A 15,000-nucleotide genomic window follows, 5' to 3' on the forward strand; every position below is an offset into this window, starting at 1 on the left:
TTACGGTGCAAAAGTATATATCGTTATATGTTTTTTGATAGATTAAGTGGTTTTTAAGTCTCATGGTAGCTCACTTCAAAAGTATTATATATTAACGGATTGATTTTTTTTTAATAAATTCTTATGGTCTGGGGTTTAACCAGTTTTATTTAGGAAAAAAAACATTTGCCAAAATAACTATATATTAATTACTGACCAAATAAAAAAGAAAAAGATTTTCGGAAAATATTAATGGTAACCGGAAAATCTAGACGTGTTTAGATTGGAAAGTATACGTTTTAATTCAATTGAAATTTTACTTCTTTTCAAATTTATTAGAAATATTTCGTTGATTAAAAATTGTCTTTATTTGAAATATCACTTTAATTGGGATTTATAATTCCTAATGTAATTATAGAATATATTTTTTTGCTTTGTTTTTGATTTGTAAAACTGCCAATTGATCATCCTAACGTGAGATTATATTTTTATGGCTAAAAGGTAATCATGTTGACTTGCAACATTTTAATGTTTTAAGGATAATTTTGTTAATAATCGATACAAAGTATTTCAGTGTTTTTTTGGCTATGAGATTATGTTATTTTAAATAGGAGATTCAATCATTTTAAATTATAAGATTATGATATCTTAATCATAGAAAAATTATTTTAAAATGAGAAACCATCGAATTTTAATGATCACAAGGTAATCAATCATGATAATTGAAAGACTACTGATTTAATAGTTATAAAGTAATAATTTTAGGAAATCTATATTTTGTTCAAGATTAGTCATGAACTCAAAACTTAAATTTCCATTCACCCAGATGTCTGATTGAGAATCTCCTTAACATTTGCAATCACATGCTATGACCACCTTCCCCTTCATTTGGCATTGGGAGGAGGGGGAAGAGTTAACAACAAAACACACACACACACACACACACACACACACACACACACACACACACACTGCCCGGACCTTATTTCCGGACGGGGGCCTCTTAGACAGTCAGTTATAGCCCTTGCTAAAAATATGATGGGAAAAAATACCTCAAGCAATATGTGATAAAACCACAATGAACATAAACATGTGCCTGTGTGCACGCGCACGCGCTCTTGCCTCCCACTTGTTTATGTGTCTCCCGACATAGATTAGTAAACATTTTCCTTACCTTATATTTATTTTAGCACTTTAGACGTGACGAGAAAAAAAAATGATCTGTGTATATGCTGTCATTTCTTAAAATGGATTGAGCTTGTGTGCGTATGTGTGTGTGTTTGTTGTTTGTCAGTTTTCGCCGGTATACATGTGCGAGTGTGTTTAGTGTATAGGGAGGAGGAGGAGGAGGAGGAGGAGGAGAACTGGTTTTGATTGTATGTTAAGTGATGATTCTGTATATTTTTGTTAGTTATTTTTTTTTTATTTATGTATATTGGATGGCTTGAAACTGTTTTCAAAAGTGATGTTTGATCTGTTATCATTTATAGATTTATTTGTATTTCTTATGACTTCTTTTCCTCAAAATTGAATGGTTCTAGAGAATATTATCCTCATTTTTTTTGTATATATGAAGTATCTAGTGCACATCCACCACAGTTGAATACTGAATAGGTGCAAAATTCGCTGCTTAAGCAGGTATAGGGATGTTTTCTATTGTGTGTTAAATAATTTCATGTATTTTCCATGTTAGGTCGGCAGCAGCATGATACCAGATAATTCCGATTTGATACGTGCTCTCAATGCCCATAATTTATGTTATTCTAAATAGCCAGTCTCGAGAAGCATTTGATTCGTTGTTTGTTAATTAGGTGGATAAGATTTGTATCCCGTTGTTCTCAAAGTTGATAGTCACTTGACAGAAATAGATTAAATAGAGTTGAAGTGATAGCTATGGATAATTTTTTTTGAGAATATTATGCAAGTTCCAGCCTTTTTTATATACTGTATGTATCAAGAAATTTAATGGACTAATTATCTCAGGATATTATGAAAGTTTGTCATTTTTATAAAAGTTTAATTATCAAGAAATTTATTGGACTAATTATCTCAGGATACTATGATAGTTCATGTCATTTTTATATAAGTTTAAATTAATTATCAAGAAGTTTAATGGACTAATTGTCTCAGAATATTATGATACTTTGTCCTTTTTATATAATTTTAATTAATTATCTAGAAATTTAAGATCGATTTCATAACTTTGACGATATTATATTCACCAAATTTTTCTTATAAAGGAATGATTGAACTTATAAGAACATTCTAAAAGTCGCTTTGCTTTCGTCTAATAACTGACAGTTTTATTGTTCATATAAATTTGAACCATCATATGTTAGTAAAATGACATTATGACTTTCCTCCGCATATTTTCAAGCAGAAAAATGAGAACCCTGGATAAATTTCTTCCTTCATGCAACGTTTAGCCGAAAGCAATGCAACAGGTGTCAAGGGGCTTCCTTTATGAACAGGCATTTTGATCAGGCCACCGTGGAACAACGTTCTTGTTTTCTGTTACATGATATATTCTTGTTTGTCAGATGCTGAAAAACGTCTAATTGGATTCGCGTGTTTTAGTCGACAGCGGGAAGAATGTGGACGGCTGGTGTATGCTGTTGTTTATTGAAAGCAGATTTATTGTATGTTGGAGTTTGGTTTCGATGTTTGAATGCAACAGTTAAAAGGCAACTGAAATATCGGATAGATTTTAACTGGACTCGACGGTTTATTTCTTAAATTTTATGTTATCCCCCTTTTTTTTTACACTATCAGATGTTTTCCATCTGTGTGCGCGTGCGTGTGTGTGTGTTTCTCTAAAAATGTTGCAAGATTTTTTTAAGTAGTAGTAGTAGTAGTAGTAGTAGTAGTAGTAGTAGTAGTAGTAGTAGTAGTAGTAATAGCAGTAGTAGATTGTATTACCTTTGGGTAACTGGATATTGTACCGAATATTATATTATAAACATTTATATATTTTTTTTATTCATCTATCTTGTAATAATTGTTTGTCTGTGGGCATATGCATTGGAGAAATTGAGTCGTTTAAACGTCACTCATGAGTGGCGGTGATCAGCGCCGTAGACCCCTCTTCACCCAAGTTAAGACCAGGGAGGGCCAGGCAATGACTGCTGATGACTAAGCAAATAGATATATAGAGTCTAAAACGCCCATTCCTGGCAAGAAGGGACGGCCAGGGAGTGTTCATTTGAGGAAATTTTTGGTCCTGATTTTAGCATAGCTCGAACGTGTGACAAACGTATTTTGAGTCCAACGTTGTTAGCCACAAAATTGTGAACACCCTATAGTTAGAGTTAATGTTTATTAATTTATTTTGTTTTTGTGGTATCGGTAATATAATAATTTAATGAAGTCTAGAATTTTGAAGGATTTCTATTTTAGTTTGTGTTATTTCCTACCTCGACCATATCATCATTTCATTTGTGACCGTAGCCGGTTCAGTGAATCATTTATCTCTATGCTATTTCCATCACACGCGAAAGAACCTAAATGTGGTCATGGGCGGTCAAAACTTTTACGTCGGTATTTTTCCGTCACAATTGTGGAGGAAGTTTTCTTGGGCACCGAAGGTAATCAATGGTTTTGTGCACTGCATAAATTTTCCCGAAAAAGAGCACAGTTTATACCTGCTCTTGGAAATGTATTTATTTTGATATTGTTACTTTTCTTAAAATATTTTATTTTTCCTTATTTCCTTTCTTCACTGGGCTATTTTCCCTGTTGGGGCCCCAGGGCTTATAGCATTCTGCTTTTCCAACTAGGGTTGTAGCTTAGCATTCAATAATAATAATAGTAATAAAATTATACTAGGTAATGCTTAAATGATTGATTAGTAATGAACCCCCTAAAGCTATCATATCTTGCTCTTCAACAGTTAATATCTTTAAAAGAAATAATGAGCTTCTTGAGCATATAAATTGCCTACTGGTTCAAGTGACGAATAATTGAGTTGAATTAATCAGTGGGATAATCCGTATCCCTTGAAAATCATAAAAGCGACAAACTGTACAGCCTGATAAGTAGAGCGACCCCCCCCCCTCTCTCTCTCTCTCTCTCTCTCTCTCTCTCTCTCTCTCTCTCTCTCTCTCTCTCTCTCTCTCTCTCTCAGATATGTGTGCATGTGCGTGTTTTCCTGAATTCAAGAAGGGAGGGATGAGTGAAGTGAAATTCACGTATTTACAAACGTGTAATTATTCAAAACCAGATTAACCATACACAAAATACTCATGTATTTTAAATTTTCTTATTTGTTACGGATACGATTACTATGCATGTAACTCTGGAACATAGTCGACATACTTATTTGTACCTATTAACATAGATGAGGCTATGAAATAAAAACAAAATGTTTACGCAAAATGAATGGTAAAATGTCCGCTAATGTACTGCGTTTAAAGGACTGATTTAATATAACCCTTAAAAAATGATGTATAAATATTTAGATAGATACACACAACCCCCCCCCCCCCACACACACACACATTTAATACCACCCACCTCTCCCCCATTGCTAACTACAACCCCTTTCACCAGGGTATGACTACTTCGTCGCTCCCTGAGCGTGACAGGGAAGAAATATATATTGTGTATATATATATATATATATATATATATATATATATATATATAAATATAAATATACATATATATATATGTATGTATATATATATATATATATATATATATATATATATATATATATATATATATATATATATATATATATGTATATATATAGTCCAACACTTGCTCTTTATTATATAGGGGAGATGAGTGTGCAAAAAAAAATGTTGATGAAGAATGGCCGCAAAATACATATGGACATTTTGATGAAGAGATTATTATTAATTTAAAAAGTATCAACCTTGGTGCCAGCCTTGCTTAATGAGGATATTTAGACAAGAATTTGGCCGTGCATCAAGGAAAGGGTATTTATGACTTATCTTATTTTGCAGCAATGTGACTTTTTTTTGCTTCTTTTCATCATATATATCTCTATCTATATCTATCTATATATATGTGTGTGTGTGTGTGTATATATATAGATAGATGGATGGATATATATATATATATATATATATATATATATATATATATATATATATATGTGTGTGTGTGTGTGTGTGTGTGTGTGTATATATATAGATAGATGGATATATATATATATATATATATATATATATATATATATATGAGAGAGAGAGAGAGAGAGAGAGAGAGAGAGAGAGAGAGAGAGAGAGAGAGAGAGAGAGAGAGAGAGAGAGAGCTCATAATTATTTTGAATCCTTTTCTATAAAAAAAGATAAGAAATAAAAACACGAGAGAATGAGGCGTATAAGGGCTGTATGTATTTCCTTTTGCGTATGTAAAAATAAGTAAATATGAATTCCTTGAGTCATTAAAGTTGTAGTATATAAAGCAACCGAGTGTTTGCAGCGTTGGTTTGTTTGATCGAGATGAAATTTAGAATCTTTGTTTTGTTATACATGATTTGTAAAAGGAAATATTTAGGCTACACCTTACTCATTTTTGTTAAATGTTTTAGTCTTGTCCAAACATTCTTGTTTTCGTAGGATGTAGTTAGTTAGCCTCCTTGACCTCCTCTCATGTAGCTTTGTGAGCGTTTTTTCATTATTTTTCTTTAATTTTGATATCGTGAAGTAAATTATAATTTTTATAGCATAGGAATGTTGTTCAATTTCACAGACTAAACTAGAGGTGTACTCAGTAGAGCGCAGACCACCGCCGCGGCAGCTCATTTCTCGACCTTTTGCTCGACCTGACCTTTGACCTTAACATGTATTAATTGACGTGGATTTTCATACACTTAAATATATACCAAGTTTGAAGTCTCTGATAACCTTTTCCAAACTTATAGTTGATTACGTGAATTGGACATTTTGCTTGGCCGTGACTTTACCCTTTGACCTTGACTTCCCAAAATTTGATAATTTGTAGTTTTTTTGTATAACACTTAATCCCAGCAAGCTTCATTACTCTACAATTAAGATTGTGGCCAGGAAGCTGTTCACAAATAAACATACACACACACAAACAGGGGTAAAACATTACCTCCTTCCAACTTCGTTGGTGGAGGTAAAATCTCCACATTCAGGGTCACTTATATGTCTTTCATGTTAGCCTTCTTGTTAGCATTTTAATTTCTTCTTATAATGCAAGAAGTCTTGGTTAGTGAAATTTGAAGGCTATTGTGTTTTCGTGTCTTAGCTGCGTTACAAAGAACATATTTTCCAATAATTGAAATGAAACCTGGGTATTGTTCTGTTATTTGGGTCATTAACCCATCCCGTAGAGCAATTAATTTCTTACATGGGTAAAAAAAATTAATGGTCAAATGCCAATTGACGACATTCTATGATCGATGCGAAATTGGGGTATTGTAATTCTGTTTTGTAAAGACCCCACAAAAAAATGTAAACTTTCAAATTCGATTACGTGTTAAATTGCATTTGATAGTTTTTAACTTTTATTGGTACGCTGTCATAAGTTTTTGACATATTTCAAATATTGATATTGTAATTGCAACTGCTGTATTACTGAAAGAAATGTGTGTTTTGTCTTTTTCTACTTGTACATACGTTATTATGCCTTCGATGTATGGTTATTCGTATTTAATATATCAGAATGTTATATTTATTAGTCAAAATGTTGGTACGGGCTCTTTGATTAACGTTAAAGAAATCGTTGTTTAAAGGTTTTGTGGTAATTATTTCGTTAATTAAAGGGAGGGCAATGCTTAATTCAATTACAGTAACCTATCTTCTTCCTTATGAGGAAGGTAGATTTTCTTGCGTATCTTTATTTAAGCAATAATTTTCTAATAATAAACAAGTTTTGTAAAATCAATACCGCTCGTTGTTTACAATCATGGAAGCCTGCAGACTTTTGAATTTGACTATTCAATTAACTGAAGTCTAAAGGTGTTTGGTTTCACTTCCATTATCAGAATAGATGCTCACCAGAACGTCATCTGTGCAAGTCTAACTCCCCACTGTCGTGCCCAATCACAGCAGTGACCTCCCCTATAAAAAGCTTATAAACTCACGGTCCCGGGCTGGGATCGATTTACTGCCATGAGAATATTAGATGAACGCGTTACTACTGAACTAGCCAGGAGGCTCTGAACGTAATTAGATATTTTCTCTAAGTGCATTGTTATGCTTTTTTTGAATTCAAATACTCTTCCTTCATTAGGAAATACTTTAGTTTTAGCTTCTCTGAAAACGCCGATAGTTTCTATTGAATTCCTTATCAAAAGGAAACATTAACTCTGTTTTATGTTAAAAAAGAATAGGCATGTGAGAAAAAAACGTTTATTATTATTATTATTATTATTATTAGCCAAGCTATAACCCTAGTTGGAAAACCAAGATGCTATAAGCCCAAAGGCTCCAACTTGGAAAAATAGCCCAGTGAGGAAAGGAAATAAGGAAATGAATAAATGATGAGAACAAATTAACAATAAATCATTCTACAAACAGTAACAACGTCAAAACAGATAAGTCATATATAAACTATAAAAAGACTTATGTCAGCGTGTTCAACATAAAAACATTTGCTGCAACTTTGAACTTTTGAAGTTTTACTGATTCAACTACCCGATTAGGAAGATCATTCCATAACTTGGACACAGCTGGAAGAAAACTTATAGAATGCTGTGTAGTATTAACGTTGTTTTTAGAAACGTAATTGAAAGAATTGAAAAGGATTTAGTGTTGATATTTACTAAGGTTTAGTTCACCGGTTCTAGCATCTCTGACCTCTACTGTCTATCGTTGTCTGGTTCTAATATATCTATAATCGTCTGCTCTTTTGAAGGCACCTTCTAGGAGAAGGACACTCCCAAAATCAAACCATTGTTCACTAATCTTGGGTAGTGCCATAGCCTCTGTACCATTATCTTCCACTGTCTTGGGTTAGAGTTCCCTTGCTTGAGGGTGTACTCGGGCACACTACTACATTTTAATCATCTTCCTCTTGTTTTGTTAAAGTTTTTTTAGTTTATATAGGAGATATTTATTTTAATGTTGTTGCTCTTCTTAAAATATTTCATCTTCGTTTCCTTTCCTCACGGAGCTATTTTCCCTGTTGGAGCCCCTGGGCTTATCGCATCCTGCTTTTCCATCTAGGGTTGTAGCTTATCAAATAGTAATAATAATAATAATAATAATATCTGAAAAACCATGGCATATAGCCATTTGAATCTTAAATCTGTGTATTTTTGTGTAGGTTTCAGTTGAGTGGCAAAGACGGTGATGTGTTATGGTAGGTGTAGAGGTGTTGACAGCTGGGTGTTAGTCTTGATTTATGAGGGGCCGTTGGATGGGTATTACCGGACGAGAAGCGAATTGAGGAAGTTTTACGTAATGGATTGCACTGGTTAGTTCGAAGCCTTCGCTCTGCCCTACTGTAGGTGTTGTTGCCCTGAGCTATTTTGGAGGTTTTGGGGGTTTCGATCTCTTCGCGAGCTTGGGCTTGATCGCTCGCGCGCTTGCAATTAGTTTTTATACTTGTTATACAAATTATAGAGTAAGCAGGTTCTCTTGACTTGTACGGACGATAAAAAAATGAGCGAGAAAAGTTATTAAGAATTTTAAAGACTTTTTTTTATGCAGTATTACATTTAAAAATTTGACAAACGCTTAAATTCAATATTTTTTTATGAATTTATCGTGTGAAAATTTAGCTTCCGGATGATAGCAAATAGCAAACATGTCGGACTTCTACGTCATGATATCTTTTACATGTAAGATTGCAAACTCTTCGTAGATATAAGCTGCACTTACACTAAACAAGTCAAGTCCAAGTCCAGCTTATATAAACTGGTAAGTGTCTTTTCAGAAATCATGAATGTTTATGCTATTCTAACCCATGTAAAAAGTAGAATACAGTTTAAATGATATGGGTGATTGCAAAAGTGTGTGTGTGTGTGCGTGTGTGGCCACATACTAGGTAATCTGCAACACGTGAAGGGTTGAATCGCGAGGAAAAATGCAACAGGCTAGGTAATGGAAGAAGTGTTCGCGTTTCTCATTAAAATTCTAGTTGTAGTAGCTTCGAACGGGTGTCCGTTAATGTCACCAATGCGACGAAATCCACAAACTCCTATAGAGTCTTTTCAATTACTCTTTCGTGGCTATAACACACACACACACACACACACACACACACACACACACACACACATATATATATATATATATATATATATATATATATATATATATATATAAGTATTACAGGCCCTATAGTCAATTCTTTTTAGCGAGGCAGATTTGCACCGACACGCAGGGGTGCCCTTTTAGCTCGGAAACGTTTCCTGCTCGCTGATTGGTTGGACAAGATAATTCTAACCAATCAGGTAGCAGGAAACTTTTTCCGAACTAAAAGGGCACCGCTGCGAGTCTGTGCAAATGCGCCTCATTAAAAAAATTTGAGTAAAGAATGAGTGACTATGAATTTTCAAACTGCAGAAGAAATAGTTTAACAATTATAAGTTTTCAATATATGTCATTCATCTTTTTAAATTAATATTATTAAAAAGATAAAAAAAAAGGTAAACCGGGAGCTCCACTACTGCCACTTACGTACATTCATATATATATATATATATATATATATATATATATATATATATATATATATATATATATATATATATATATATATATATATATAACATATATACACATATGAATAAGATACAGGAGTAGTTCTCAAATTCTTAGACAAGTCTTGTGCACCTGGCTGGCACTTAGTTATGGAGACTAATTGTCGCCTCGTAGGCCTACTGTCTCGATCTAAAATTAACTTCTGTACCCTCTTGTGTTCTCAGGTGTTGTTGCAAGGGATTGGCCAGGCTTTTTATAATTTTTCACCTGAGAGAGAGAGAGAGAGAGAGAGAGAGAGAGAGAGAGAGAGAGAGAGAGAGAGAGAGAGAGAGAGAGAGAGAGAGAGAGAGAGTATATATATATATATATATATATATATATATATATATATATATATATATACTGTATATATATATATTATGAATATGTATAAATATGTATATATTTGTCTATATGTATACTGTATGTATATATACATATATATACAGTATATGTATATATATATACACAGTATATATATATATATATATATATATATATATATATATATATATATATATATATTTATATTTATATGTGTGTGTGTATATACACACGGTATATATATGTATATATATATATAATATATATATATATATATGTACTGTATTTATATAATTATATATACTGTGTATATATATATATATATATATTTATATATATATGTATATATATACATATACAGTTATATATATATATATATATATATATATATATATATATATATATATATGTATTTATATATACAGTATATGTATGTAAATAAATATATATATATATGTGTGTGTGTATGTATCTATATATATATATATATATATGTGTGTATATATATATATATATATATATATATATATATATATATATATATATATATATATATATATATATATATGTATATATATATATATATATATATATATATATATATATATATATATATATATATATATAAATTGTATGTGTGCGTGTGCGTATGGGTAGATTTTCGAATATCTGATGTCACCAGAATATGTAATATTATTGACGATTATTGACGATAGTAAAGAAGTTTCAAAGACTAGTTAAGATTTTTTTTACTCTTGTATAAGGTTGTTTTTTTTAGAGATAATGCATTGATGGTAAAGGGAACTGGATACGACAGTTTACAGTTGATTTGTATAGATACTATGACCTTGCTTTTGAATCTGGCGGTGAGCTAATGCCAATACTTTTATCTTATTTCTCTTACTGTTGTTTTTTATTTCAAGTTTTTATAGTTTATATGTGAAAGATCTAATGTAATGTTGTTACTGTTCTTGAAATATTTCATTTTGTTTGTTTATTCTTCTCATGTAGATTATGTCCTTATTTCCTTTCCTCACTGGAGCTGTTTTTCTTTGCTGAATCCCTTGGGCTTATAGCATCTTGCTTTTCCAACTAGGGTTATAGCCTAGCCTGTCATAATAATAATAATAATAAATGTACCACGGGCAAGTTATACAGCACATAAGAGACGTATAATTTAAAATTATGGAATCAAAGAGAAAAATGCCTATAAAACTATTGGCTACTTTGGAGGGGAGAAGTTGAAACCGAATGTTATCCTGGAATCACATGAGTGTGTTCAAGAATACCTGGATTGCGCAGTTAGTGTAGGGGTGTTCGATGCACTGCTGATGAGCATATTCTGGAGGTATATTAAGTGGTTGATTGTTGTGAAATTTTACGCTAGGTGGCGTCGTCTTTTATACGGAATTGATTTGTGAACATAACAAATTTCGTCTATTTTCGATCTATCCTTTCTCTATTGGGACAAATTAGTGAAGTATATTTGTATACTTCTATTGTCAGCGGTTCAGAAATTAAGATGATTCCTCAACAAAAGGATATTATTGACGGTCCCGAAGCTCGGACAAACGTATCTTCCTTCTGCATCTTATACAGTGGGTAGTGGTGAGAGATTTGAGATATTATATACAATAGATATTAATGTATATGACCATATTATATTTTATAAATCAATAGGATTCGTCAGATACTTCTACTTCGTGAACCTCGAAGTGAAATCCTACTAGGGTTTGTAAAGTGTGTATAGAAAGTGTCTCCCGTTTTATAAGATAGGCCTATGGCTCTTGGTGTTTTGAAGTCCTTACTGACAGGTCTTAAATCACACGCCGTCGTCATGTCATCTTCGATTGTATAGCTGGTTAGTAAATGTCAATGGTTTTATGAAATGTATTAGTTAGTGTCGTTAGTAGTCATGGAGTCGGAATGTTTGCGGGTAGTGGGAGCAAGAAGCTTTCAGGATACCTTTCATTATTTCAAGTTGCAGTTTTTCTTCTTCTTCTTCTCTCTCTCTCTCTCTCTCTCTCTCTCTCTCTCTCTCTCTCTCTCTCTCTCTCTCTCTCTCATCAGTCATAATTGCTTGAAGATACACTTAGGTACACTATTCCATCTTATTTCTGTTCCTTTTTTGTTAAATTTGTTATAGTTTATATAGGAAATATTTATTTTAAGGTTGTTACTGTTCTTAAAATATTTTATTTTTCATTGTTTCCATTCCTCACTGGGCTATTTTCCCTGTTGGAGTCCTTGGGTGTATAGCACCCTGCTTTTCCAACTAGGGTTGTAGCTTGGCAAGTAATAATAATAATAATCATAATAATAATTGTTTCATATAGTTACATTAAGTCTCATTGTACCTCTGTTAATCTAAGCATTTTATTAAGTAGATTGGAGCTTGGGAATTAGTACAGTAGACAGTAGTGGGTTGTAACGTGGGAATAAATAGATATGGACCAGCACCATCTTTCGTAAAGAAGGGGGCTAGTAACGAATAGCTAATTACAGTTACACCTCCTATCTCCACCTGTTACTAATCGAAAGGACGTAAGGATATATATATATATATATATATATATATGTATATATATATATATATATATATATATATATTATGTATGTATGTATACATATATATATATATATATATATATATATATATATATATATATATATATATTATGTATGTATGTATACATATATATATATATATATATATATATATATATATATATATATATATATTATGTATGTATGTATACATATATATATATATATTATATATATATATATATATATATATATAAATATATATATATATATATATATATATATATATATATATTATGTATGTATATATATAGTATATATGTGTGTGTGTAAATATATGTACATATATATGTTTGTGAACTCTCCTAATTGCCTTGTGCTGACGGATGTTTTATTAATGTCTGCATGTCTGTCATAAAGACAATACTATTTTTTTTTTCAACGAAACCACATTTCTTTGCAAACGAGTATACGAAACCATTGAATACTTTATTATTTATTTGAATACCCTCTCATGCGCATGAAAGTAAATAATCATTTTCTTGCAGTTTTGAAGTGATCGGGAGAGACAGAATCCATCAAGCAGGAAAAATGTACGTAAAAACATGTCATCCAGTTAAAAAGGAACGTAATTTTCCCCATTTATATTAAAAGAATTTCAAACGACGAGCCTCATATCTTATCATAAACGACGATACGAAAAAGAAAAACGGAATGTAAACAAAGAGAAAATAAGCAAGAAGGAAAATAAGAAATTGAAGTAAATCTGTGTTGTGAATACAAAGAAGTGATATTGATCCATAGGTATTTCCTCCATGGTGAATTGAAGTGAATGAACAGTACGGAAGTGATATAATTTCTCAGTGACCACCGGAAGTGTTTTGGTCTTCTTTCAGGCATGCGCACACGTTGTACGCTTTCTGACTGAGGGAGAGTGAGAGAAAGTGAGAAGGGAGAGTTATCCCAATTACGTCTTCCACATCTGCTACAGTCTATTGTTGTCACTACTACTACCCGTGGACCTAGAGGAAAAGTATTCGATTTTATTATAGGTGAGTAGACAGCTTATTTTCGTATTCCTGCTCATTTTCAAATTCCTTTTTTGTAAGGGATTGATTTTTCTCTTTCATATTGCAGTGGCGGTTCTCCGTTCGTGCTTATACATATTTTGAAGGATATAATAGGCTTTGACTGTTATTGTGATATTTTAATCTTATCTAAATTTATATATAAAATTATTTTGTAGTGGCTTTAATAACATGTGGTCAGTGGTTTATATGTGAAGGTTTATGGTATACTTCACAATCTGAATTCAGATTTTAGTGATTAATGTACCTTTTTTTCCAATATATTACTTTATCAGTCAATTTATTACTCACATTTTTTATTCTTATTGGTTAAGATTAGGATTTATTTGAATGTTTTAATTCGATTTGCATTCTTGTACCGTGTAATTTTGTTCCTCTGTTTACGTAGGCAGGGATCCTTAGTCCATTTTATGATCACAGATATTTGTATGTCTTCTGCCGCTGGCTTTGCTTTCAGTTATTAAGCTTTGCTTAACCCATGTAGGCGTATATAATGAAACGTATATGTATTAAGGATTATATTTGCATATAGATTACTTTTATCAGTTTTTAAATACCGATTTTTTGTTGATGTAATGAACAAAAAGGGCCCAATTTCAGCCTGAAGTGTAACAAATCTACGGTTGGTTTTACCCATGTTTCAATATAAAATATGTGAGAGAGAGAGAGAGAGAGAGAGAGAGAGAGAGAGAGACGCTCGCTCGCTCGCTCGCATTTGTATAAGGGTTTTTGTCAAGACCCACCAGTTATATTCAATATATATCCTACGCTAGTCATTATTCAGTCCTTTTTTCTTTTCCTATTCTCCTCCACTAAAGTCGACCAGTATTTAGGGGGATATTTCTCTGGGCTTGTCAGTAGCTGCACAAAAAGGATTCAGGAAACCCACACACAAATCTTTCATCATTGTACTCAGGGTCAGTCAATCTGTTGGGTACAGACAGACGGCAGAAATTATATGAGAAATATTTATTTTAATGTTGTTACTATTCCTTAAAATATTTAATTTTTCCTTGTTTCCTTTCCTCATTGGGCTATTTTCCCTGTTGGTGCCCCTGGGCTTATAGCATCCTGCTTTTCCAACTAGGGTTGTAGCATAGCATTTAATAACAATAATGATAATAATTATGATAATAATAATGCTAATAATAATAACAAAAAAAAAAATGTGGACCAAATCATCAAAACTCTCCCACTGCACCGTATTTTCTATACTTAATCTTAAATACTCGTTGGGGAAAAGTAAATTGTAGCATATGCTGTTTTGTTGAACGTGACTTTAGTCATAGTGTATTTTGAATACGCAATTAATTGATTTTTATACTCACCTTTATTAGGTATTCAGGATCTCCCATATATAATAAAAAGCAAGTCTC

General features: G+C 32.0%; 1 long non-coding RNA gene across 1 annotated transcript in view; it reads left to right on the plus strand.

The window, feature by feature from the left end:
- LOC137637975 (uncharacterized) overlaps window positions 1–15,000 on the plus strand; it is a 184,772-nt gene that overhangs the window by 146,056 nt on the left and 23,716 nt on the right. The window contains exon 2 of the long non-coding RNA XR_011043835.1: window positions 13,433–13,588. This is a non-coding gene — a long non-coding RNA (uncharacterized lncRNA). The remainder of the gene's footprint in view (window positions 1–13,432; window positions 13,589–15,000) is intronic.

This window comes from Palaemon carinicauda, chromosome 3 (genome assembly GCF_036898095.1).
Source record: "Palaemon carinicauda isolate YSFRI2023 chromosome 3, ASM3689809v2, whole genome shotgun sequence".
NCBI lineage: Eukaryota > Metazoa > Arthropoda > Malacostraca > Decapoda > Palaemonidae > Palaemon > Palaemon carinicauda.